This window comes from Bombus affinis, chromosome 9 (genome assembly GCF_024516045.1).
Source record: "Bombus affinis isolate iyBomAffi1 chromosome 9, iyBomAffi1.2, whole genome shotgun sequence".
In the NCBI taxonomy this organism is placed as follows: domain Eukaryota; kingdom Metazoa; phylum Arthropoda; class Insecta; order Hymenoptera; family Apidae; genus Bombus; species Bombus affinis.
The window spans coordinates 9,982,605-10,008,709 of NC_066352.1; the positions used below are offsets into that span (position 1 = coordinate 9,982,605).

Consider the following 26,105-nt stretch of genomic DNA (forward strand, 5'->3'; position numbering starts at 1 on the left):
TGTGCACCATATTCTCGATGTCTTATCCGTAGTTTTACCTCTCCCAGAATATTGGCCCTTTTCGAGCACATCTCTCGCTCGTAAAGAGGACACGATAGCAATGAGACTCGTCGTGGAAGATGGAAGGTTCGTTGAATTATTGAGAATGGCGTGCGGTTCGTCGCTGTCCTCGCAACAGAAACGCCCTTCCGTCTGTCTGCTTGTTTCCAGCGGGTCTTAATGTTACATTAAACGATCAGTTCCCTGCGAAACGAATCGAATCGACTCGCCACGACTCAGCTGTACAATGGCAGAGGCTCCTCCTCTGCGTTTTTTCGCCTTTTCGTTCCCGCGGCTGCTGCGTCCCTTATGTTCCACGCTTTTCAACACCTGACGCTTTTACAATGTGTTCAATTTATATTTGTATTTTGCTCGTGTTTGTCCGTTCTGATAGACTTTGTTCAAGCGAATACTGCGACTGGAATAGCCAGAGTTTATCGTATGCGAATAGCGAACATTTGGTCCCGATATGTCCTGTTCAATCTGTTCGCGTAATCTTCCACACGATTAGATTTGTAGATACGACACTTTTGGCTAATGACGAAAATTTGTATGCCCTGTTTTTACGATTGCGTTAAACAAATTGGATCTGATAACCCTTTGTGTTATAATCTTCTTTTCGTTAGCGTTAATATTCGGTATATATATACACACACACACTCACATAAAATTACACATAATTTTCTAATTAATTCTCAATGCGAAGAGTCGAAATTAAAATTCAAGTTTATATAGAATGCCATTACAATCTGTCTTTATCGAATTAGTATCAATTTTTATTAGTATTAATATTGTAATGTAAGGCAAAGAGTTAATAAATTTTTGTGTAGAAGGAAAGCGTGAATCGATTTCCATCGCTAGAAATTACCAAGCAGTAAAGTGATAAATTCACACATTTGTCTGTTCGTCTTCGATTTTAATTAGGTTCTCCACCTAACGTTTGGCCATGGTGCAATGGATCGTAGGCTGTGCAAGTGGACACGAAGGACGTGGGTGGCGTTGCTCGTCAACCAAGCGAATCACACGGTTTCAGGTCATCCTGCACTCATATCGATATTAATTGAGCCGCTCGTTAACGGGAACGTCCTTGTTAAAATGTTTGCCACGCCTATCCACGTTCCACGCGATACCGGTTCATTTTTCTCCATCTTTGTTCCCCTTTAATCGTCCTCGTTAAAATTTCGTAGCCCTGAAATCGTATCTCCAAATTTCTACTCAACTTGCCTGGCTAATCCCATTTTCATACTCCTCACTTAGGGATTCCTGCACATTCTGTCAGACCTACTTGCAAATACTCTTAATTCCACCCTTAATCACGGGGTTAAGCGTTAGAAGCTCGCGGAGATTTGTACAACTATGAATCTGTTTGTCTATGTTGCGCGAGATGAGTTCTTCGCGATTATGTCCCGGTTAAATTAGCGAATTCAACCCCTATAGGTTACCCGTGTTAAATTCTCCAACGAGAAACGAATCGCATTCAAATTTAATCCTTAACTGTATTATTTTGTTACGCGAACAATATGAGATGCACAGGAAATGTTCAGAAATTTATAGGTAAAAAAAGAATATAAAAGGAATAATATGGTACGTGATATTTGTTACTTTATATACAATTTAAATCACACTGTTTAACAGGTGTTGATACGTATGTAGTAATATTCCCGAATTATCAGAAAACTAAAAATTACTGAGATTACATAAAATCTCGCATCCAATTTCCTTTAAATTTTGAGGAGAAAGAAGAAGGTTATTAACTATTCATGCTCCAGCAGAAAAAATGTATAACGTTTACCTTTTACAAAATTTGAAAGTACAACTAGAAATTATATTAATATTATCCGAAAAAAATCTGAACTTCCATTTTATACTTACGTATGAAAAAAAGAAAAAATCGCAAGCTTCGTCTGTTTTTACACGCCTTAGGGAAGTGTACCATCTTTAAATTGAGAAGCAAATTTTGAAACTTCGCTGACTACAAGAAAATTCGCACGTGCTGGCATATTTTCGAGATGAAATTTAACTTGCTACGCTTTGGGGAATCCTTTACTCCCGCGGGAGTGCAAAAAATGGCCGCGTGGGAGGATGGATAACTCGGACGCATAGGTGTACGCCTGGGTGGCAGCAAAATATTGCGCAGAAAAATGGTCAGGGACGCGTTGCGTTCGAATCTATCGCGTTAGGTAATCCCCGGCTACAATCCCGCGGACACAGGATGAAAATGGTGATACGTATGCCGGGGAAAGAATGTTTTGCTGTTAGCCATTTCGTAATGGTAACGAGCGAACTGTGGCAGCGAATGAATCGTTTCACCGGAGAACGGGGCGATCTCTTGAGTAATAGCCGATGTCGACGCGCGTTTGATTTACGGGATGTTTATAGGTTGCTGTTTATTAATGAGCCGATACGTTCTCAAACAGACAGGTGGGGTAGAAAATCATATTCAACTGGTTCTCACGTATCGTTTCATCGTTTTTTCACTGATCGTTTCTATGTACTTTCCTTAATGAGGTATTTTCATTAACGAAGGCCTGAAAAAAATGTTTGCATGTCACACTTTCTGCGATCGTTACATTCTGAGAATGATTTCAAAATATCGAACGTTAAAAAAATTGTTCAAGTTTGAGAAAATTACGCCGAGCGTGATTTTTCGTTTCAGTTTTACGCTAATATTCTTTTTTAATATCAAAAGTAAGATCGATAAGAAAAGTACGTTTTCTAAATACAAACATCATTTTATGTGCGGTATCGTTAAGGTAAACAGTTTGAAAGATGCAAAAGTCACAGTTTATTACAACGAAGTGGTTAACGATAGATTGGCTCAATCCGATGTTCACACAATCACGGATAACATGTTTCATTGTTGTTCGACCATTGATTCGCTGCTTTGTTGTCGTTTCGTTCCTCGAATCAACCAGAGGGCTTATCGCGACTCGTTTCTCGTGATTGCGCGTCGCCGCGCCGATAACGGGGAATGGAAGCCCGCGTTTCATCTAATTCATCATTAATAGATTCGCTCGAAATGTTCCTCTGGCACTTAGCGTAATTTCGATAACACACAACTGTTCGCGATGTTATGTTACACAAACGCGTAGACCCGGCGTCATTACGCGGCATCTACGTATTGTCCGTGGTATCGATCGAGCCACGCGAACATTTAGTAGGCATTTTGAGCCTACATCATCTTCTTCCTTTGTGTTTCCCTAATTATTGGTTGGTTGTCTACAATGGATCGCTTATCCGTCATCGAATCAAATTGTAACATTGCAAGCGTCGGTGGAATCTAAATGCAGGAAATATTTTTCAAATGAAACGAATATCGTATTCGGAACAAAGGAAACGGATAAAAGGATCGTAGGAAAAGAATTGCGCGTTTGAATCGTCTGAGACGCAATTTTCTGCTCGATTCCGTTCGATTTCCAACGGAAAGAAAATTAGTCGAAGTTTTCCCTCGCGTTCTCCATCGTTGATACGCAAGTCCCCTGTGCGCAGGGTCGTTCCTCCCCGCGCTAAACCCTCCTTTAAAATTACCCCCGATGCATTTCTATAACTGCCCTCCGCCTTGGGGAAAATTTTGCGACAGAGTGACGCGGACTTAAGACCGGTTGGCTGTATGTCGTGGATACGGGAGAGAAGGGAGGTGCTCGAAACAGAGAGAATGCCAGGTGAGGAGGGGTTGCATAGACGGGGGTGGAAAAGGAAGAGTAGGCGAAGGAGGAGGAGGTAGCAGTGGAAGGAAAGGGCGGATATCAAATATGCTTGGACAGATGCATCGTCCCACAGTAGTTTGCCATTCTTACTTGTCTCTCTTCTCCTTTCTCCTTCACCTTGTTTTATCATTTCTCCGTCTTTATTCCGACCGGTATTCAAGTTCCCTCTGTATTCAAACCCTCGTGTCGCCATATTCGGACCTGCTGGCTCTCTCTCCTTTTTTTCCCGCCGTGCAATTAGTTTGCAGCGTGTTGCATGCTCCGCAAGAGTTCACGTACTCTCGAGTGCCGGCCAGACCGAAAGGTGGTAATCTAACGTCAGAGGGATAACCCGCCAGAGATCCCTCTTTATTTCTTCTAATTTAATATTGAAGGGTTTCATTTTTTCTTTTTTTTCTTTTTTTTTTTTCATTTCTCTACCCTTTCTTCGACCAAGCGACTCGATTACCATTGAAGAACCTTCCCCCTTTTCGCGAAACGCTACACGTGCCATTTTCGTCAACGATGGGAAAGGAAAGGCTTTCATGATCGTGTTAGTTAATGGCTGGTTCGTAAATGGGGTAAACCACGAGCGTATCGCGAAATTACAGATCTCGATATTATAGTATTTAGGTAATTTTCTCATAGGTAAATTTGTCCGAATTTTTGATATTGTACGTTGATAACGAAGGTCGCGTATCTTTTTATAAAACGGCGGATAAGAACAATGGAAAGGCATACGAGGCTATTTGCAAGAGAAATCAACGTGGTTGGTACAAAATAGAATTGCTGTAGTTGGATCGATCGGGCCGCACTCGAATCCTGGAACGATCGAATCCGAGAATCCAATTTATTCATTGCTTTTCGTTCGGTAGCATCACTCCTCCAGGAAGACCTTTAGAGTCTGTGCATCCCCCTTTGGGTTATCCGCGTTTAAATATTGAACTTGGGCTTGCGAAACGCCTTCCTACATCCTTTCGATCAGCACTTTCTTCCTGTGTCACGTTTCCCAATCGACTTACGACTTCCTTCCTGCTTCTGCCTATCGATTTCTTTTAAACACCCTCATCCACCCTTCTATCTTTCAATTTATATCCTTCGTATAATTTCGAATAGAAAAATAGTACAACGATAATAATACCAAAGTTATCGAAAACTCGAAGAACATTCTTGTTCTAATTGCATCAATCATCGAGGAGACAAACTGTCGTAACCGCTTTAGTTTGTAATACTTGAAAATGAAACGCGAAGGAACTTCCCACGGCCTCTACGATAGCTTATGCATTTGCAACGACGCAAAGCGAATTTAAGTTCTATAAAAGTGGTTATCTCCTATTATTCCCCGTTCCGTTGGAAGTCACCACGTCGATGTCCCCGCGGTCGCGCAGGGGTGCGACGGTTGCGGGCCTTTCTAGATTCGATCGAAACCATTTAACTCGCTGTCGCGAATTCGATTCGTAAGATTCGCCGCGGCGTACACCGAGGAAAAAGAAAAGAACGAAGTCATAGAGGGAGAGAGTGGGGTGGCGAGAGCGGACGGATGAAGCGCGATTAATTATGCAGAGAAGCTGCGATCGATGGAGGAACGTGCTCCCGTAAAATATTGATACCACGAATAGACTCGACTACCATAACCGTTCTCTACTTTCCACCCTCGATCCTACAACTACGGCTGTGTTATTTCATCGAGGCTAAGAGAAAGAAAGAGAGAGAGAGAGAGAGGGTGTGTGTGTGTGTGGAACTCTCGATTGTTCTATGCTTGGCTATACGAAACATCGATAGTTAGTTAGATAGGACGAAAAAGGAGGGAAACGCAGGGTCTCGATCGATGGAAATTCGGTTAATGATCGCCGGTGTTTCGTGAGACGATTGGGAGAGGTGAGGAAGAAGTAGATCCCAGAGACGGCAGGGTGGCTCGGAGGGAAAAATTGGGTGGGATAAGAGCCACGAAAGCTTCGAGGAAATTACTTTGGAATCTGTGTGTAGCTTTTGCTTCGAAACCTCCGACGATTAATGCTCTCTCGAGAAAGAGAATTAAGGGGCGCCGAAGAAAATGGAGGTCGAGAGTGTCAGGGGTGGAGCGACGTAAGATTCCGCGGTGCCAAGGATCGCCGGAATGTACCTAGGAAATTGACTTAAACTCTGTACAGTGTTCGGTGCTGGTTGGTTAACTTTTCGGGCATGATGAAAATGCGATTAGCGAATGAGGGCTCTTTCGTGAAATGATCGGGAAAAACAGGGGAAGGGAATTGACTATATATCGAATACTCCTGTACAGCAATTAGATCTTGATACGCTGTATCGTGGCCATTGATAAAAATAAAATCATACAAATTTTTCCTTGCTCTTCGATATATTTATAATTTCCACTTTTATATTCGCGAGAAACGATAAAATAATTTGGAATACCATAAGTTAACGGGCCGAGGAATAGTCGAATCGAGCAACGAACTGTTCGTCTCGCACTTTTCAAACTGGATAACAAATTGAGAATATCTCGTCGTTTTAAAATATTCTCGGTGTTTTGCGTTATCCTTGGCAATCTCTCTAGAAGTTTTTCGCTTTATCAAAGATACCCGCTAAGATTTCTTCCAATCATTACCTTGTTCTCTTTGGACATCCACCGAATAACTCGGATGATTTCATAAGCATGACATTCCTAGGTGTATCGAAAGACACGCAAAGTAAATAAAATAACCAGTAATAAAGGAACAAAGCCGCGAGAATAGAATAGTGGAGCTATCCTTTACTTCTCTCTCACTCCAGTTCGCAATCGTACGATTCTGCGGTCGATGGATACCCTCGGGCCGTGAGAGAGATTCTCTGTGAACGGTTTTCCTTGGACTAGCCACGAGAGCAGAGAGGTAACCGCGGCCACTATTTCTTCTCTGTCAATTCGTCCCCACCCTCGCGTGTAACCAGCATTTTTTTCGACTCCGAAGAACCGGCTCTCGTGGCTTTAGAGGACGAGGATGGACTCCACGCAGGACAATAGACCTGTTCGTCTTCCTGCTGCTATGTATAACTTCACGCTCCATGCGAAAACTACTATCCACTCGCGATCTCTGTTTCCCATATGTGTTGCCGTTATGTGTCATCGTTGTATCATCGGTTCTGACAGCAATTTTCTTTCGCGAGGTTTCTTCTCTCGCGTTGTACGAGACGGCAGATCGAGATAACATTCCCGATGAAATACAGCACTTGTTGGTTTTTACTATAACGTAGCCTTAAATGATACGAACATGGAGTAGATATACATCTATGCTGAGAAGTTCTTTGCATTTTAATGACAAATTAAAGCATTTAAAACTTGTTGTCAACTGTACATTATGATTTTTACAACTTGTTCTTTGATTGATTCAAATAGATTGTTCCTCTTTTTTTGTAGCAGAGTCGTAGGTGCGTGAAATCGCAATTTGCCACTTCCGCGACGATAAAACGCATCATTGACATTTTTTCTGACGTTTTACGCCCACGGTAAGGTAAACCGACCGAACTAACGATAGATTCTTCTCCGCATTCTTGCTTGCATCTTTTTTTTTCTTCCTTCTATTTCTACGCCTTTCTCTTTCTTTATCTCTGTTCTGCAACTCATCCCTTTCTCTCAGAAGTTACTCGTGATTTCCGTTCGTTCACCCTTTTCCGGTCATCAGCCTCTGGTCTGGTTGCTCTTCCATCGCATTGTTATCCCTTCGTGGTTTACTTCCGCGATTTCTTCTCAGGATCGTTTCTTCCTGGCTGAAAAATGCGCCGTTGAAAGTCGAGACGTCGCTTTTATGGTCAACTCCAGCCGCGGTGCAATTAATCTCGTAATTTTTCACGGACCTTCTCGAAGACGGTAACGCGATTTCGTGCAAGCGTCGCGTGAAAAACTTGTTGTCGAGATGCGATCCGATTTAGAAATAGGGATTTACTGTTCTGTGTATTCGTCGAACTTACACGCGTCTACGTTTCGCCGTATTTTCATGAACTGCGAAATTAATCTATTCATACAGAATCTTTAACGCTTTATTTTATTTATTAAAAATTATTATTTATTAAATTATTATTCTTCGTTCGGTTAAATTTAGATAATCGGTGCATCTTGTTTTTAATTCGAAGATTCTACTTTTTATTTAAACGAATGTAAGTTAATCGAATGTTCTTTTTCTTCGGTTACTACGAGGAATGATGCTGTTTGATTAAGGAAGATCCGCCTCCGCACCGGTATCGAATTTCTCTACACCGCGATTATTGGTAATTGGAATCTCATTCTGTCGTAATTGGGAATTCAATCGCTGGATTGTGTTTGTACTCTGCAGATCGAGTCCGTAGCGGAGATTCCAATTTTTCCGTTTGAAATAAGAATTCGTATTAATATATACCGAGGATCGGCGGAAGTGATCTAAGCGAGTGACATTTTTAATTAAAGACACCTGCTTTTCTTCTTTCTTTAATTTCTCAACACGGCGAACTCGTCTCGAATATCATAGAATTCGAAGCGTATCGGGTTCCATATTTGCAAATTCAACTAACTCTTCTCGAGAAACGATTCCGCCACTTTCGTTTCTAATCGATGAATCGGAAGATCCATTATGACGCGAACGATAACGAAATAGCCACAGGTAACTGTCCCTGCCTCGAGGTCTGAGTGGATTTTGATGAAGCCCAAAGCGAACGTTTTTCCATCCTTCGTGACAAATGGCTCCATAGGGATTTTCGACTCACGAATCGTAAGAACCGTGCTCAGTAAGATCACCCAAACGGTCGAAAATAGTTGGCGCTCGGATATAGAACGACGGTTCATGGTCATGGATTCGGCTGACTGCTATCAAGGGATAATTTATCACGCGAACACGGTCGAATTTCAATGCACTTACCCACCGTCCATAGTCAGCGATCAAGCAGTGAATTTCGTATCTTTGCATTTCGTGTCCATGGTGATCTTACGTCACAGAGAATGAGATTTCTCGGAAACGGTCAAAGATTTATTTCGATTAACTCAGAAGGTCGCGTGAACCAAATTTTCTCGCAAAGACTGCGTAACATCGTTCCAAATAGCCCTGTATACCTCTGAAACTGTCCAAAACTGGATGTTTCACTGGCAAAAATGTCTAAAAAGCGCCCTGTTCGCAGGGGGTCGCGACAGTTGGGAGTTCGACGTCTCTCGAGGGTGGTAGTGTAAAAGAAGAAGAAGCGGTTGCCCTCGAGAATTCTGGCCCGAGGTTATAGGCGCTAATCGCGGCGTGTGTGCGTGAAAGGGGCAAGGGGTAGGTGAGGCGGTAGCGGTAAGCGTAAGGGAGAGAAGGTAACGCGCGCGGCAGGGTAGTCAAGGTGGTGATATCGACCGTAGATATTGTTGAGGCAAACGGTAACCATGGGTGACTCGGACCGATTGACCAATTACAGTGTTCACGGTGGCCGTAGTCGACCAATCGGCGTACGGTGTGCTGCCGGTTTTTTGATTGGGCGATACCAGGGATAAGAGACCAGTTCGAGGCCGCTCGGACCCACAAACCGACGTCGAGACATCGAGCAGACAGCATCGTCCACAGTTCCATAGAAGGCAGGGGGCTGCTTCGTCGGTCGTGTCGTCGATGACTTCTTCTCGTCATCGACGTCGTCGCTCAACTTTGGATTTGGATTCTTTCTGTCAGGTCTCTGCCTCTGTCTCTTGTGTAAGGCTCTCTCTTTCACGCTTTCATCTTGCGCACTTGAGCAAAACACCAGCTCGCCTGGTTACACGGCGTGTTCGCGTAGATTCTTGCACACTCCAAGTCACTCACCAAGTACTCTGCTACTAGCTTTTCCTCGTTGTCGCAGTGGTCCGTCTTAGTTGGTTGCTCGACTATGCCTAGCCGGGCGGTACCGTTTTCGACTGGAAGTCAATTTTTTCCGCGTAGCACTCCTTGCCAGGTCTCTTTGAGACTCACACAGCTTTGTCTAGGCCCCTTTGTTATCCTGCACCCATTGTTCCACCGGTCCCTGTATTTCCACGGTACGCTGGCACATAGCTCCATGGCTTACGGATTGTTCTCCACCGACGAATTTCAACGAGTCGTCCAATTTTGTGACTCGTTGGCTGGGTAACCGGAGGGGTGAAGCGGGTTTCTTTTCCTGTCCGCTGTTCTTCGAGATCCGCTTGTGCATCAGAGATGCTCGTTCCGTGCATACAACATTGCGTCTCCTTAGTAGTTGGGTGGATCGACATGGCTCTCGTGCTGGATTTACTTTTATGACGGGTCCCTTTCTTTTTAATCGTTTCTCTTTGTCTTTGGAATTAGATTTTAATTTGTCAATTCTGTAATCTTCTGTTTGATTTTTTAACGGATTATTCTGTCAGTAACGTCACCCTGCTTTTTATCTTACAGTCACGAATTCTTCTTCCGATTAAAATTATTTACGCTTTGGAATATGACAGAATTAACGGTAAATTATACTTATCGTGCAGTACGTTTAGTCTTACCTACTTGTGTATAACAGCTAATTACATAGTGCAAAAGCAACTATAAATGACTTTCCTATTGATCATGCACGCAATTAGCAACTTATCGGATGTTAATTCTCAAGTGAAAACCAGGTAGATAACGTTATATTACGATTCAAAATGATGAATCGTGAAACGAATCGTTCGTTCTAATTTTTCAGCGAAAATAAAATTAAAAAAAGAAAAGACTCAAACGATAGGCGATTCCGCTTCTCAACCGCAGAAAGAGCCTTCGAATTTCTTTGAATTTGCGAGAATCACGCGAGCTTCGATCCGCGAATAGAATCGGATGGATCGAATCGAACCTCGTCTGTCTACTATCTCGGGTTTTTCCACGGAATACGAGCAGAAAAAAAAGAAAATATAGTAGTATCAAAGAATGTTATGTAAGCGAAGAATCTGCCGAAAATCGTCGAGTTTGATTAACTATTCATCGACGTTTCGGTCAGGCACGCGAACTGTCCTAGCCTAGTGGAAAAGAACGTGCCCTCGCTGCCAGATCAGACTCTCGGCAAAGTGAATTACAAGCGTGCTCTCCCCGCCCCGCCGCTTTAACACGCTTTTCATCGGTCGAGCGCGTATTTTACACACCGGACAACTCCTCTCGAGACACGCGCTGATCTATGTGTTTGCCCGAGGAAAATTAAGTTATCTCATTATCGTGCGCCGTCGCAATCTTCCGTCCGCGTAGACAGATCGGTGTTTTGGCGCCAAGAAGTTTCGCGGCCCGAACGAAAAACGACGCACGGTGTTTTTGCTCCTTGTCGTTCTTCCGTAGCACTCGAGTAACCCTTCACAGTTAGGATTGGCAGCGTTCTCTTCCAGTGACTACATATATCGAAACGGTGGAAATAGTTGGGTCGTTTTACAATTTATTATCCCGTACGAGTTAAAAGGTTTGCATCATCAAATTAGAAATTTAGGGGAAGACGTTTAAAATCTTATTTATTAGTTTAACAATTTATTGGTTTAACAAACTAGTAATTCTCACGATTATTTGGCAACATCTTTTTGAGATTGGGAAAATTTTTTTATGGATAATTGTTGATAATGGAATATGTTTCGCGATGCTTTTGGGAAGAGGATACTGTAATGCACTAAGCTTAAGTTCAGTTGTATCCGTAAGTGTATTTATCGTTTGACTAATTACTAATTTATTGAATAAGTAGTTAATACTTGATACATAGCTTGAAGAGTAGTTATAAAGTTTTAACATACTGTTATGTTTGTTCCAGAAGGTGTGAGTTGCAAGAAGGACGTGAGAGCGAAGCGTAGGCAGTTGCTCAAACAGGTGAGTTCCTAGAATCAGTTCTTATAATTATACAGCTTCAACGAATGCGTGATAATAATTCTGTAGATAACGCGAAATCTTAATCGACAAAATATTTACCAAAAAGAAGACGCGTTCCTTTTCTGCTTGTATCACTCGTCGAAAGATAGATCGAATTACGAGGAATCGCGTATAATTGAAAAACGACGACCACGGTAATTTGCCTGTGCGATGGTTAATTAAATTCGTGTCTCAAACGATACGCGAAAGGCTGTCTTCTCTGGCTCTTCGAAGATTGCAAACGAGTGCCAGTTGCAACCACGCCAGAGACACGTATCTCTTTAATTGTTAATTACGCGCCGGTTTCGCACTCTTCCTCATTCATGCTGATCCCTCGATAAGAACGATTAACGTCTCTATTGTTTCGGCCAGAGGTTTTCAACTTTTTCACGTTCACAAGTTCTTCGCTATTATTTGTATACGCAGGTCATACAAGATAAAATTTTCAAAATATAATCCTGACCCTAATTAAAAATTACCTTAAGGAATAAAATGTTCGATATATTTGTCCATTGACATTAGCAACAGCATAGACGAAATTATTAAGGCTGGAAGATAATTATTTGTTATTTTTCTGAGAAGCGTGTCGTTCCAACTGGTCACTCTAGCGTCGAATTTGACGGGAAAATCATTGACGATCGCGAGAACAAAGAGTTAAGAAGGAGGTTCTTCCACGGAGAAGAATCACGGCTGCTTTAAAAAATGCAAAAGTTGCAAATGAACTTTCTAACCATTCCATTCATTCGTCTGGCCTCCGTGAGAATACGTTATTGCACGTGAAAGAGGAACAACGCAGAAGAGGCGGCGGCCGTTATCTCCCGACGTGGCTCTCATTTTTCTGTTCATTCGAATGCAGGTTGCGAGGCTCGACTAACGGACACGTTATCTTTACGTGATCGGCAAACGAGCATTTCGAAACCAGCGGCTCTCGCGTGGAAACCCGAGAAAGGAAAAGCGCGGAAATGTGCCCCGGGACCCAATTGCAAATATTCGTCGATGGAAAGTCGAAACGCGATTGGCAACCAATGGTTTCGCCGCCATCTCCATTATCAAATTTTCCAATTTTTCGTTTCTCCAGACCACGGTATCTTCGTTCGCACGTCAACCTTCGGAAGTCGAACCATGATGGAGATGGTTTAGAACCAGTCAGAATATAAATACACTTCCGCTCAAAAGTTTGGAGCACGCTAGAATTTCAAAAGAGTCAATGACTTCTTCGGTTCAATAAATATTTCATTCGCAATATAATTTCTTTAGAATATTGAGCATCAGATACCAAATCTCGAGACTTACAGTTAGTGGTTAGGTTTAATATTGAAGGGTTGACGAACGCGATAATTTTATCGTTTCGTCCAATTCCAAGATACCTCTATGGATAAATGGAGGCTTTCAAAAATCCTCGTTTACAAAGCTTCGTAACACCGTTTCTGAAATCCTGTTTAGTTTTCGAGGAACCGGCTGCTCGATAATTTCTCTTGTCAGAGGAAAAGTTAAATGCTGTGGCAGATCTGTAACAGAAGGTAATTAACAGAGGAACGCGCGTTCAGCGAATTCGAGCGAGGTGCGTGTCGCACTGCGATCCAATTCGTCGTAACACGAAACGGGGCGAACCAGTTTCGGCGCGAGAGTGAAACAATGCTTTCCGTTTCTTTCCCCGTGAATCAAGAGGCGAATCACGGTGCGTGACTGTGAATCCTAGCACGAGTTCCAACCATGAAATAACAACCGAGGCCGGTTCCCTTCTCGCTGCTGGTTTTACGAGTTTGTTTCGTTGCGCCTCCATTCCGCCATAGTTTTCCTCGAATCTTCTAACGATTCGCTATTCCTGTACACATCTGGGAGAAAATGGCGGTATATTTGTCACGTTCTTCGTATCATAAAGCTCTTTCTCTAACGGTTACAGAGGTGAGCAATTTTTGGACTTAGAAATCTTTATTTCCTCGTAGCAGGAAACTATCGCTTTGTAAAGGCTACAATTCTTTCCTTTTCTTTCGTTTTGTCGATACAACGAAGCTTTAGCAACGAAACAAACGTTGACTCTTCAATCGTATAAAATTGTCTGTTTTTCGGAACAATTCATGACCATTATTCACGTGGTACGTACGTAGACGTAAACGATGAAACGATTCTCGTAACGAAGCTTGGCCAGAGTAATTTGAATGTGAAAGGAAAACAGCGGATGGTTAACACAATTCCGATCCTCGGGCTCCGAATATTCAACGTAGCCGACATCGGCGCACGTATGTACGTTTGTTGTTAACGAGACTCTTTGATCGTGGATTTGTGTCACAAGTTCGTTCGACGAATATTTTCCTGGCGGATGAGTCACCGTTGGTGGAAAAGGCCAGTTCTTTTTCTTCTTTCGAGGATCATTGAACGTAGACACGCTTTCTTCCCCGTGATGTCAGACATTTGGCTTTCATATGCTCGTATTTGAAGATTTCACTAATCAGTGACGGTTTCGTGCTTAATAAACAATACATGGGAGACGTATCTAATCGGCGAAATATACGTACTCGAGGGATACGCGTAGATTAATGGGCAATTTTTCTAAATGATTTATCGTTTGTCTAATAAGACAACTGTAAGATATTTTGGTCACTGACCTAGTTAGACTTTGAACGCTGCTACATTTCATCGTTCTGTTAAAAGTATATACACCATTGAAATGTGCCAGAGACATATTGTTTTTCGGAATTTTAAAAGATCATTTGCGTTAAAGCGTGATTGATTTTAATCGTAAATATCTTGAGAAGTGTCGAGTATCCGTTGTAAACGAAATTACGAAATCTACTGGTGTTTCAATTAATCTGCACTTTTTAAGCCTGCCGATTAAAGTATTTAAAAATAACGACCGTCAGAGTTTATCCGATTCCTCGAATTACTCTCTTCTGTATTACAATCCGCAGTTTCGATTCGTTCTATAAATGATTATCGCTTAAACCTCGAGCAATATTGTCCGGTTAAACAGAAACGCGAAGTTAAGATGAAAGTAGGTTATGAACTCGTGTCGCTTGGAAGTTCCACCGGCTTCAGAGAAGATAGAATTATCTCGTTAACCTTTCGGCTGCCACCGAGTAAGTAATTCCCTTATCGAATCTTGTCTGTGGAAATTCTTCGCGAGCAAACGAAACTCAAGTACGCAAAGATGGAAGAAAAGCAAACGTTACGTATAATATCTGGTCGAAGAGAAGCCTAATAGTTGTATGGTTTTAAATTTCCTGACCTTCGCGTCGAGTGAAATGAATTTTCCAAGAGAAAGTAATTTCCCTGGGACCTAGCGAGAGCTGAACAAATAGGAATTTAATACTCGAGTTGCATAAACTTTGCTTTCATGTCATCGACGAATTAACCGTCGAGCTGTGATTTATTTGGAATTATTGAAAAATTTGCTTCGGTTGGGACGAAAAACTGTAGGAAATGAAAATCTTTCCATTGCAAGTGAGAGGGAACAGTCGCGTTAAGTTTATAATGCGATTCACTTCGAGGTGAAACTAGTTTTGTAGCACTATGTATATGTATATCGAGGAACGTCTCTAATGAAATGAAAAGTTTGTTCGCTGCTAGATACCGACGAACTTAGACTCGATCGAGTCTGTGGACGTTTCGACTTTTCCACCTAAGAAAAATAGAAATCGGATGCTTTCGTCCGACAGAAATTTATCAAATAAAACATCGAATAGTAAGTTTCACGTAGAATCTGCATCGTCTTATCTGTTTTCTTCCGGGAAATAAAAAGATGCCTTTGTTTGCCTTGGACGACTTATTAGCTATTACGAGTTGGTACAGGTGTGTATTTAAGGAGAGTTTAACTACGCCATAAGGGGAACGTGATTTCCTAAGCGATTCCAAGCGGTGTAAAACGCAGCCAGTGCTCAAGCTTTCGCAGATTTAGAAAGCGTCATAGATATGACATAGTACATACTATACTGGCGCCTTTCTCCGATAAATTTCCGCATCTTCGAATTTCACATCTACGCAACCTCTGGAAATTCTTTACAGAAAACTTACGTTGAGTAAGGTTTAAAAATTGAGCCTCAAAACAGCGAAAGAGGAGTTTACGATCTACGACTTAATCACATTATCAATATTATTACTTCGTAAATTGTACATAAAAGAGCTGTGGTATGTCATTGGCTGTTTTAGATAAATATTGACACACCTGGTGAACATTTCCCGATGAAAATAAGCACTCGAAAGCACTCGATATGTAATTTAACCCTATACGCAAGAATCAACATTCGATTACGCAACTAGCAACTCTGTCGTTTCGTGTTTCAAGCTCGATGTTTCGTTTCGTCGTCGAACGCTGACGGTGCGCGATCTTTATATCGCGAATTTATTTCTTCGTACTTCCGTCAGAGTTGCTCGTTGACCCTCTCGGCATCTTGCTCCTTTTTCTCGAGATTTTTCATTGAACGAAAGTCGAAGAAACGCGGCGTGCCACCACGGGTCTTGCAGGGGTAACAAGCGGAGGGGTTGAGGAGGCACGAAAAGGGTGAACGAAGGGACGAAAGCGAGGGCTCGGCGCGTGCGCGCTGACGCAACAATATGGTGAATTCTGCGAGGTAGCCCAGTATCCACCCGACCATCAGCTGATCAATATACTTCCGCACACACGCCACGTCATACGCGCGACACACGCATGTCACGCATCGTGCGAACCGTTACGCGTGTAACACTCTGTGAACGTGTGAACGTGCACAAACGGCTGTGCACGCGGCCATCGGGCCCGGGACGTATCCAGCAACGGCGAAACTCCATCAGGAACACGGGAACGCGCGGTGAAGCAGCGTACGCAAAAGGTACGTCTCGAAATCTGCGGTCTTCTCGTTATCATTTTCGCTTCCAATTGCTTTTTCGTGGAAAGTAGGACTGAGAAACCTTTTAGTCGTTAGAGACAATACGTGGACGATTTCCGATGATCCAATCCGGTGGACATTTTTTTTACCACGAGCCAAGAGGTAGACATGTATCGTGAAACCGTGAAATCGGATTTGTCGTTTCTTTTGCATCGACGTGGTCGAGAAATTAAACGGGTGGATGGATTCGTTTCGTTAGCGTTTCTGGTGTGTGGTGAGCGATGCGTAGTGGTTTTAGGGGGCTCGTTGGAACGTCCTCTTCGTTAGGACGATCTCGGTAGGAAAGAATTTGTTTTCCGTTTATCGATCGGTTTACTCGGCTCTCTGTTCATCAGACAAAATTGTTTGATCGATCGAAGGAAAGCGGATGTTAGGCGATTACGGTGTTGGGACTATTTCCCTTATCGCGATAGCTATCCAAGATATAAATTTCATTTGCTATTTCTCCTAACTTCCTGTACTCTTGTTCGACATTGGACAAATTTTTGTATCGTAGCGCTGATTACTTTATACGCGTTTCTCGCATCGCTAAGAAATTACGGACAAGCAGTCGATACGGATAAAAAAAAGTCGTCCCCACTAGGGACAGTGTTGGTTCGATAAGAAGCTATGAGTCACGTTTCGTGTTTCATATCTATCCGGGCTGATCGATTATCGGTTGGTCGCGAATATCGCGACGATCCAGCCGACAGCCAGCCAGCTATGATATCGTTTGCGCGGCCTATATTTTTTCGGCGTCGTTGTGCGGTGGTAGCCAAAGTGCCGCAACGAGCCAGTTTTCCGCGTTGCTATTGGATATTCTTGCGTGTTCTTGGTCGATTCACCGCTACCACCAGAATGCTCGGGGAAAAGATCGCCTAGTCAGCTGCCAGAGAATTTCCTCGACTTGCACGAAGAGCCATTGTCTCAGGCACGATGCACGTGTATGCTTGTTGAAAGGACGTGGTTCTCATATTCCAGGTGGTCCTTTAGTTACGCTGGTACCTACAAGGTAGACTAGGTGGTTGCAACTCGTGGAAAGTAATTAGCCAACAACGTTAATGGCAGAAACGAGCTTTCACAGTGAATGATTAATTTCGTTTAACGTGCCGACGGAAATATTCAGGGAATTCTGTTGCTGGTTAATTTTCAAATGGCTCGGATACTTAGGTCTGGACAGCGTGTCTGTATTGCGTGTTTAACAAAGGTATGTGTCGAGGCGTACGTTTCACTTATACGCGTGCACCAGGCTATCCAGGTAAAAACTTGACGAATTTCCATGATTAATTGGATCAATTACATTTTTCAAGTATTTAGTTATTTGGCTGGGTTCATTAGCAGTTGATAGATTAAATTTTGGAAAGCGCATCGTTTCGGTAGACGCAATTAAAAGTTGGCCCCGGACATGGCGGGTCGATAGCGGGCCGGATAAATTATTCAGTGGTCCTAAAGACGGTTTCGGATAATTTCTGAACTCGTGTGCCCGCGAACAGCCGGCATTAACGTTTTCGTGGCTGAGTGGGCGAGAGAGCGTATTTTCGGTACCTGCTGTTGCAACATCCGCGACTCGCTGTGAACGATAAAGTTGAATGAGATTTAAATTTAATTTCGAAATTTCGAGCGAGTTCATTTGGTAACGAGCTCCTCCCGTTTCTCGCCAACTTGCATCTCTCCCGTTGGGAAACAGTATCAGTGTTAACGTTGTTTCCGCATGTTCACTCGGGTCTAGTATCAAAAGAAAATCTTTCTAGTTCAATTTTGCCGATGTTCCATCGATGCAGGTGTAGCAGAGGCACATGAATTTCGTGAAATATGCTCGTCGCGCAATATGCAAAGAATTTCCTGACTGTAAATGAAAGCGCCTAGCGCGAATCGATGACATAAAAGTAAGGTTTCGAAACTTGAAGTTGGATTATCTTCTACCAGTCTGTGTCTGCGATAGTACTCGACATTTTGAACGTCTGCAGACGACTACGTCTGTCATCGACTATTTCGAAAAGTGTCACAGTGACACTTCAAGGAAGTCTCGATGGTTTGAGAATAGCTTGTCTTTTTTTAAATATATTTTTTCTGGCAAATAAACGCAAAGAAAGAAGCACCAGCTTGTTTACGTGATCCACTGGCAAAAAAAAAAGGAACAATATTAGAGGGGGGAAAAATAATGTCGTAAAACGAAAAAACGAGCGTAGGAAAAGCAAGAGGGACATGGTAGTCGGATGAAAACAGCGAGAGGGTGAGAGAAGCTCGCAACCGTGAAATTCTCTCGCCGCGTGGCGATTGCGGTGAAGTCGTTCATTGACTTCGTTCCCCTCCTAGCCCTCCGACCGTCCCTCGGATGCATCCGGATTATTCGTTCACGTCGTAGCCTCGCAGCCGAGTGCACTTACGTACACACATGTGCGTTTTCGTTCGTTCTCCAAACCTCCTCCCGCCCTCTTACACACATTCTGCTATTTGCTTCGTCTTTCTTCGATGCTTCGTCTCTCTCTCTCTCTCTCTCTCTCTCTCTCTCTCTCTCTCTCTCTCTATCCCCCTTTCTCTCTCTTTCTCTCTCTTACGAGGCTCCCCCCTCGTGATCCGAGCCCCCCACCAAACTGACTCGTGCCTCTGCACGATGAAGGAAGAGGCAGAAGGAGGCAATGGAAGAGAAAGAGATGGTTGAAGAGTAGGAGGAAGGAGGGATTCAGAGGAGAAGTAGACAACTACTCGTTGGAAGAAGCGGGCTCACCACTTTGCAAAGTTACTCGTGTTCTGTCTTCCATCTAGCATAGGTCCTTACCCGTACCAACTCTCCACGCATCCTCGTTTCTCTTGGATCCTTGGTCGTGTCACGAGGTCGCAGAAGATCGAAGGATATTCAAGGTACGGCCAACTCTGGCCATGACCTAGCTCGATTTCTCTCTTACCGCTTTCTCTCTCTATCTCTTTCTCTCTTCCTCTCGTTTTGGTCCGAGGTATTTCGACCTTGACGGTGTTCTCCGCTCGGACCTGGAAATTGGGACGGACGCAGTTTCTTCGGGCAGAGTATTAATTTGCCGGTGTTGACGAGAGAACGAGCAGAGAAGAACACGCGCCGCGACGACCTTGCTCGTTCACAACATCTTGTCGGATTGGCGGATTAATTAGCAGTCGTGCACGTGTTGGTGTGTTTTGTTGGTGGAGAACTGTGATCAGTGTGACATCGGTCATCAGTGTGCGACCGAGCTCTAGATCTCGATATCGTTGAGAAGTCTCAAGGCATCGAGGAAGCACCTTGGGCCCGATCGACTCGTCGATCGAGTTACGAATAATTGCGTAACGGGAGAGACGCGCGGATGCTCGAACGTTTTGCTGACCTACCGGCGTGTGATATTCCTGCCGAAGAAGCCCGCGTTCGACGCTTAGAAACAGTGGCCAGTGACGTTCGCGATCGTGTCCGAAATAGATTGCGCAGAATTTACATAGATGCGCGAAGCACCGTGAAAACTATGTGAAACCCGGTGTGTCGTTAGTTAGTCGATCATCGATCAATTTCAATTGCATTTCATGAGAGATCGTGGAACTACGTCAATGGTCAGTAAAGCGTTTTGCACAGGGGAAAATCAGTACGCTTGGAATTAGGTCGCGAGTGAATCGTCAGTGAGGAGAATTCGAATTTTCAATCATCGCGAAAGGGACGTACTACTACGTGAAGAAACCGCGACTTTCACCGATGAAAGAACGTAGTATTACGTCAGTAGGCAACAAAGCAAGCGTTCCATGCGCCGCACAGTGGGATAATGTGTTCAAGATTCTGTCAAAATCGTGTAGAATTTTCGATAGAAATAACATAGAGCGATGAATTTTGCTCGAGGTTAAGGCTAAATTACGTAGCAGCAGAATAAGGGAGAAATATAGAGAAACGTGTCACGAACAGATTTTGAAAATCTATATTAATTTCAACATCTTTTAACGGAGTTGCCATTGTCAAAACCCGTACATCGTGACGGACAAGCGGTAATCTTCTTAAAAATCGTCAAATTCGATATAGATTTCAAAACTCGTTCGTGATACTCTCCCTTATTTTTCTCTTATTCCGTAACGTTCTAACTTTAACCTTGTTCATCGCTCTATCTTATTTCTGTCGACAGCTGTACGATTTTAACGCAAACTCCAGTACCTTGTATCACTGTACGCCTTAAACGCGCGTACGTAGTATGGTGCAGTCGGCGAAAAAAAGGAGAGGAGAAGGCTGAAGGAATTGATTCGCGTATAGTGGGTTCTAGCAACAGAGTTGTGGATTAAAACGACGCTTGTCTTTTTTTGTCTGTGCAGGGTTTACTGCCGATCCATTCCGGAGGCAACTGCGGCGAACATCGTTATTGGTGAGTAACAGTTTTGCATCGACACGGCAAGAATGCAACCGCGCTTCATTTCGCATGCGAAACACGCGGCTGAAGGAATTCAGTGACGACAATCGGCGACGACCGGCCTCGTTCTGTTTCGACTCGCGAGAGATCGTCGTCGACGATTTATATGCGGTCATAAGCAGGGACCGTATACGGTTAGCCTGAAAAAGAAAACGAGGATCGGTTGCATTTCATGTCCTTCTTTCTCCACTCCCTTTTGCAGCGCAGGTTTGTGTCGATTGCTTGGACGAACGTCCGATTAAACGAACTCTTTAGGACTGAATACTGCGTTCCATTGTACGAACTATTGTTAATTCCGAATAACTATCTTGAAATAAGCACCGTTCGAATTGGGCAAGTTATTCGATACCAAATCATCAGAGTCTAATCTCTAAGATTTATCATGAGGGCAAATTATCTTATCGGGTGTAACATTTTATTCTAGTTCGTTCCTTTTTATTTTGAAGATCGGTACGGTCGAACGCGATTGAATGCTTTAAATGAAAGATGGAAACGTTATTGTCTGTAGCGGCTACAAATAACATTATTAAGGAATTATTACGGAACGATAATGGTCAAATAAAATATGTGCGCAGTGAACGCGAATTTAGAATTTTACATTCCGTTTAAGAAAACGATAAAAGACTTGCGGTTTGTTGCAGTCGTTTTATCACTGGTCTAAGTTTAGAGAACCGATTGCACGCTGCATCCTGCGCGTTATCTGCTAGTTTGATATTCGTATTTGTTATGTATTCGCGATACAACTGAACGCAGTACGCCTCGAAGCAATAATCGTGAAATTCCATGCACGAATCAGACGTTCTACCACAAAAGGGTTCGTCAGTGACTGGCAGGCCGATTCGACGTGGAAACTCGTTCCTCGTGAATAGTCGTGAACGGCCTGTTACGTCGTGGCCATTTCTCGTGCTACGCGAACGCAAACAAACGTGACCGAGGTCGAGCTGAATGAAATTCAAATCGGCCGCGAGCTCAACCCACTCGTGGTATTTTTGTAACGCGGTAGTTTTCGTTTTGACACACCTATCCAGAAGACACGCGTGCTTCGAGATGACAACTGTTTTGTGCTAACGAGCGTGCCGGTTCGTTACACATCGCCAAGTTGGAAAATTCCATTTAGTTATTTACATAGATGTTCGTACAATTGACAAGAAATTGCGTTAACGCCATCTTTTTCATTTTATTTTCTCATCTACTACTTATCGAGGATAAGAGTTCGTCCGATAAATTAAACGTTATGTACTTCGATGCGAAACATATCCGTTAAACGTTTCGCGACAACGCTAGTTTTGAAGTTTCGCGAAGACAGCCGATCGAGTTGGAAGGAGGCGAAACGAAGGCTCAAGGAAGAAGGAAGGAGGCCGGGTATGGAGGGCAAAGGGAGCAGAAGAGTGGTCAGACTGGTGTACCAGGACGTTACACCTTGGTAGCGAGAGCATGCTCGTAGCAGCTTTGCTTCGTCTTCTCTTCCGATCCTCTTTCTCGAGTCTAAGGCTAAGTGTGGAATGCCGCGGGTAGGGGAAGGGTTAGCGTACGGATAAAAGACCCTTCTCGACGTGCTACGCGTTCGAGGGTTCTCGCCGCAGGGTCAAAGAACGCGAGCGGTAGCGTACTCGATGGTTTCGCGGTGTTGTTTATACAAATCGATCGTACCGTTAACGTAATCTCAGGTGCATCGACTCGAGACATCGACACAGTCTGCGCGGTTTTCCCGGCAACGGAACTGAGGAATGCGCCTGCCCTCGAAAGCGTACCTTTTTCGAGGGCGGCTTCGTCGTTGAAAGGTTTCCGGTGATCGTGCTTCGTCGCTAGCCGCGTTTTTGCCTCCTTTACCGCGTCGGACTTACCTCTGAGGCAAGTAACTAAGGTTGAAAGTAAAAGTATCGGCTGGTGTGAAAGCAACGAAATCGAAAATTACAATTACAAATTACAATTTTATGAAAATATATAGACACCACGTTCGAGTAAAGGTATTTTTGGAATATCGTACTTTAGAGTTACGTACGTTAATTTATACGTTTTTTAAATCGTAACACTGTGTCTTTTTATGTCTATATCTTTGTACGATATAAAACCAAGACGCTGTTACGTAGTACGTGGAAACTTGGAGTCTTTGAAGCATTGCGTCTTTTCTTTGATGTAACGATACGTCTTACATTTTTATCCACTGTAAACTTGATATATTCCGTATCACACCTTTTCATGATGCATACAGGCGACAAGGATTACGTAAATTTCTACGTTTTGTGCCGCGTTAATTTCTTTAGATTTCCTTCGTGACATTGAAACAGATTTTTTCAAAGGAAACGTCAATTAAAACGGCGAGGTTTTTTTTTTAAAACGAAACCGTGAAATCATGCAAGGAGTATGCATCAGAGTCCACAAATTACCGCACCCATGACGTGTCAATGCGTCATATCTACCGCAGTGCATCGTGTTTTGACGCAGTTCTTACAATAAGCAGTTTCAAACATTGCTTAAAGAGTAAAAAAAGCATCAAAGAAATTAGTTATTTATTTATCGTCTATTTATCTCCTTTTCTTTTTACAAACAAATTCTGTGTAACTCAAGACAGACTTCCAACGATCGTTACAAAATAAATAAAACTACCTTTACTTCGCATCGATATATCTATTTTATTTGTTACTAATTACTTTTTTGCTTTCTTGTACAATTTATGACAAAATCGGGCTCTTTTAATGCCAACAGCTATTAGCCTATTGCAAATATTTCCACCCAGTTAGTCGTGACTTTCGATCATGCCAGGGAACGAATTTCCGGTTGGTCCGGTTTCATAGAGTCTAATTTCGGAGCTGGACCGTCGCGAACTAGGAAATGTGGATGGACGCTGACAGATGAAAAATCGTCGTTAGAGGCGCTTGTCTTATGGAAATAATTAAGCCGTCAAACGCTCACTCTACAGGCTATATCGATTTCTGTTTTGTTCGAAGTTCATTGCGAAGCTGGACAAAATTAGAGTAGCAGTCATTGGCTACCCACTCGTTAATTCTTAAAGAGGTTTTGATGCTTTTGTGTCGTTGTCCTCTCTTATGCTATTCTATTCTTCCATCAGGGGAATTTTTCTTAGGATTTTTCAAGATTGTGCACATCCTCGATTGTCTTGGACATCATTGTTGATGATAGAGTTTGGCCCACACATTCGGTCAGGATTTGTACCCCATTTGTTACAGTAAGCGGATGCTCATCCGACGTCATTGAGATCTTGGAAGCTTTTTACTTTTATCCTCTACAATTGCTGCGTTCATTCTTCTTACGTGTAGAAAAATTACAATTAATCGTTGCCTTTTTATTTTAATGCAAAGTCTAGAAATTAACCATTGCTGCAAATAAATGGACTGGCGTTAAGAGAATAGTACAATAATAAGATAATATATAGTTCCTAAGTTACACGGCATTGCTGAAGGTTGAAGATAGTGAACGTTCAGCTTCTCTTCGTTCTTGTGCTATAATTCATTCTGCAGGTGTAATATGCTTTATCTAGTCGTGTATTACCTAAGAATTTTTCATTTATTCAGAGAATGCTGCTTCTACCGTGCAGTGGACGTTGAATCACTCGTGTCTATATCATCGATCGCCGCTTTTTTCCATGTTTCGTCATCGACACAGAGATATACCTGTTTGCTTACATCGTCCTTGTGCTCATGCGATTAGAGACGCGATAATACCGTTTGCGTTAGCTTCGTAGATGACATTTCAACCTCGATAACGATATATAATCAAAGTTCTAACCAAAGTTACCTGAGATCTCATCGACATATCTGCCCTGTGCTCAAATCCGTCATTTTATCGATAAAATTTTTTCCCAACAGTCGCCACACACCCCCTAAAAAAAGAGGAGAGGAAAGAAAAGAAAATATACGTTTTAACTTTGGAAGATTGTTGTTTGTACATGTCGTTAAATAAGAGAATTTTTAACTAACACGAATCATCGTTTGCGCGAAGATTTCGAGTATTCGCAAACTTGTACGAAATAGCAGCTAAATGCGAAATCTGTTGGTAAACGTGTTCTCAAAGTTCGTGAATCCCACTTAGAAGCTTGTATTCGCTTGGTCGAGTGAAACAGAGACTAGGTTCGTTGAATGCCGCTACTCGAATCACGATATTTCATTCAGAAATAATCGATCCTGGCTGTAGCGTTAGGACGGAGAAAAGTACGAAATAATCCTGACCGGCCTTCTCAGCTAGTACAAACCGGGAAAAGGATGAACGTGAGCCAGGATATCGGAAGGAACGGGAAGGAATCGGCGATTACTTGTTCGCTCGGTTGTAAATTGCTGGCTCGCTGAACAATCCCATTTACACGAATAATCTGCGCGAGGACGTGGAGTGGCTGTATTGAATATTCGTGCAGCGATGACTGAGTCTATGGTTACGTGTGATACGTACGAGAAAGATATGCGCTCGACAAAGTGGCTCCAGTGGAACTTCGCGCCTGCGAAGAAATTAAGATGTTTAGTCAAATTTTTAAGGAATATTTTTATTCTCTTTTTTTAGCTTCCTTATAGATACTGTCTATATTATTGTCCTTATAGGTATCGAATATATCGGATATTGTCTTCGAAATAGATTGTCTTACGAACAAAATAAATTACCACTTTGTTTTCTGTTCTCTACGTTATATCTGTTTAAAGATTTGTAACCCATATGGCGCTCTTTTAACGCAACTAATTCTCTCTTTCGCTTTACATTTTTCGCGCAGTAATCATCGATGCGTTTATTCCGCGAATAAATGAATAGAAATCTCGCTCGGAGATGTTTAATTGCGTGAATAAAATTCATTCGATAGCTTCTTATGGAAGTTCTGTACAGATTTTATGCGATACAGGAATTGATATATTCCACGTTTAATTAGGAAATTATTGAACGACGCGGCGACACGTTTGAGCAAACGGGCGATATTTCGCGAATGCGTCGGCTAATTTCGGAGCGCGAGGAAGTGTGGGAACTATTCAACGAACGTCTTTATACGCGACTACGATAAATGGATGAAAGCTCGGCGAGATGTCTTCCCTTGGTCGTAGAAATTAACGGTGGCCGCACAAAGCATAGTTGCTCGAATCTTGTCTTGTACTGATTCGCTGAACCAAGACTCGTTAACACGTTGAATAGTCTCTTCTGCATTGATATTAACGAACGTTTATGCCGGTGATGTAGTAGTCTAATTGTGGATTTCGTTCATCCAAATTCCTCTCTTTCACGTAACGTAGGAGTATCGCGTCGAAGACGAAAGATTTTGATTCGTTTGCCGACTCTTGATTCCTAATTTTTGTCTTTTTATAACTATTTGCACGTCTACTCCAAATTGATGGTAGCCGTGAATTTTTCGTTCACACGATA

The 26,105-nt window shown here is 42.8% G+C and overlaps 1 protein-coding gene across 13 annotated transcripts in view; it reads left to right on the forward strand.

Annotated features, from left to right (window-relative positions):
* The window catches only part of LOC126920111 (heterogeneous nuclear ribonucleoprotein K), a 91,372-nt gene that overhangs the window by 13,522 nt on the left and 51,745 nt on the right, over nucleotides 1–26,105 (forward strand). For 3 of the 13 annotated variants that reach the window (XM_050730058.1, XM_050730070.1, XM_050730069.1), the window contains exons 2-3: nucleotides 11,430–11,482; nucleotides 20,656–20,705. The gene's annotated coding sequence lies outside the window, so the exon portion shown is untranslated. Of the gene's footprint in view, nucleotides 1–9,139; nucleotides 9,383–11,426; nucleotides 11,483–13,671; nucleotides 16,327–19,662; nucleotides 19,915–20,655; nucleotides 20,706–26,105 lie in introns of those variants that run through there. The other 10 variants (XM_050730062.1, XM_050730061.1, XM_050730060.1 and 7 more) reach the window with 10 other exon arrangements.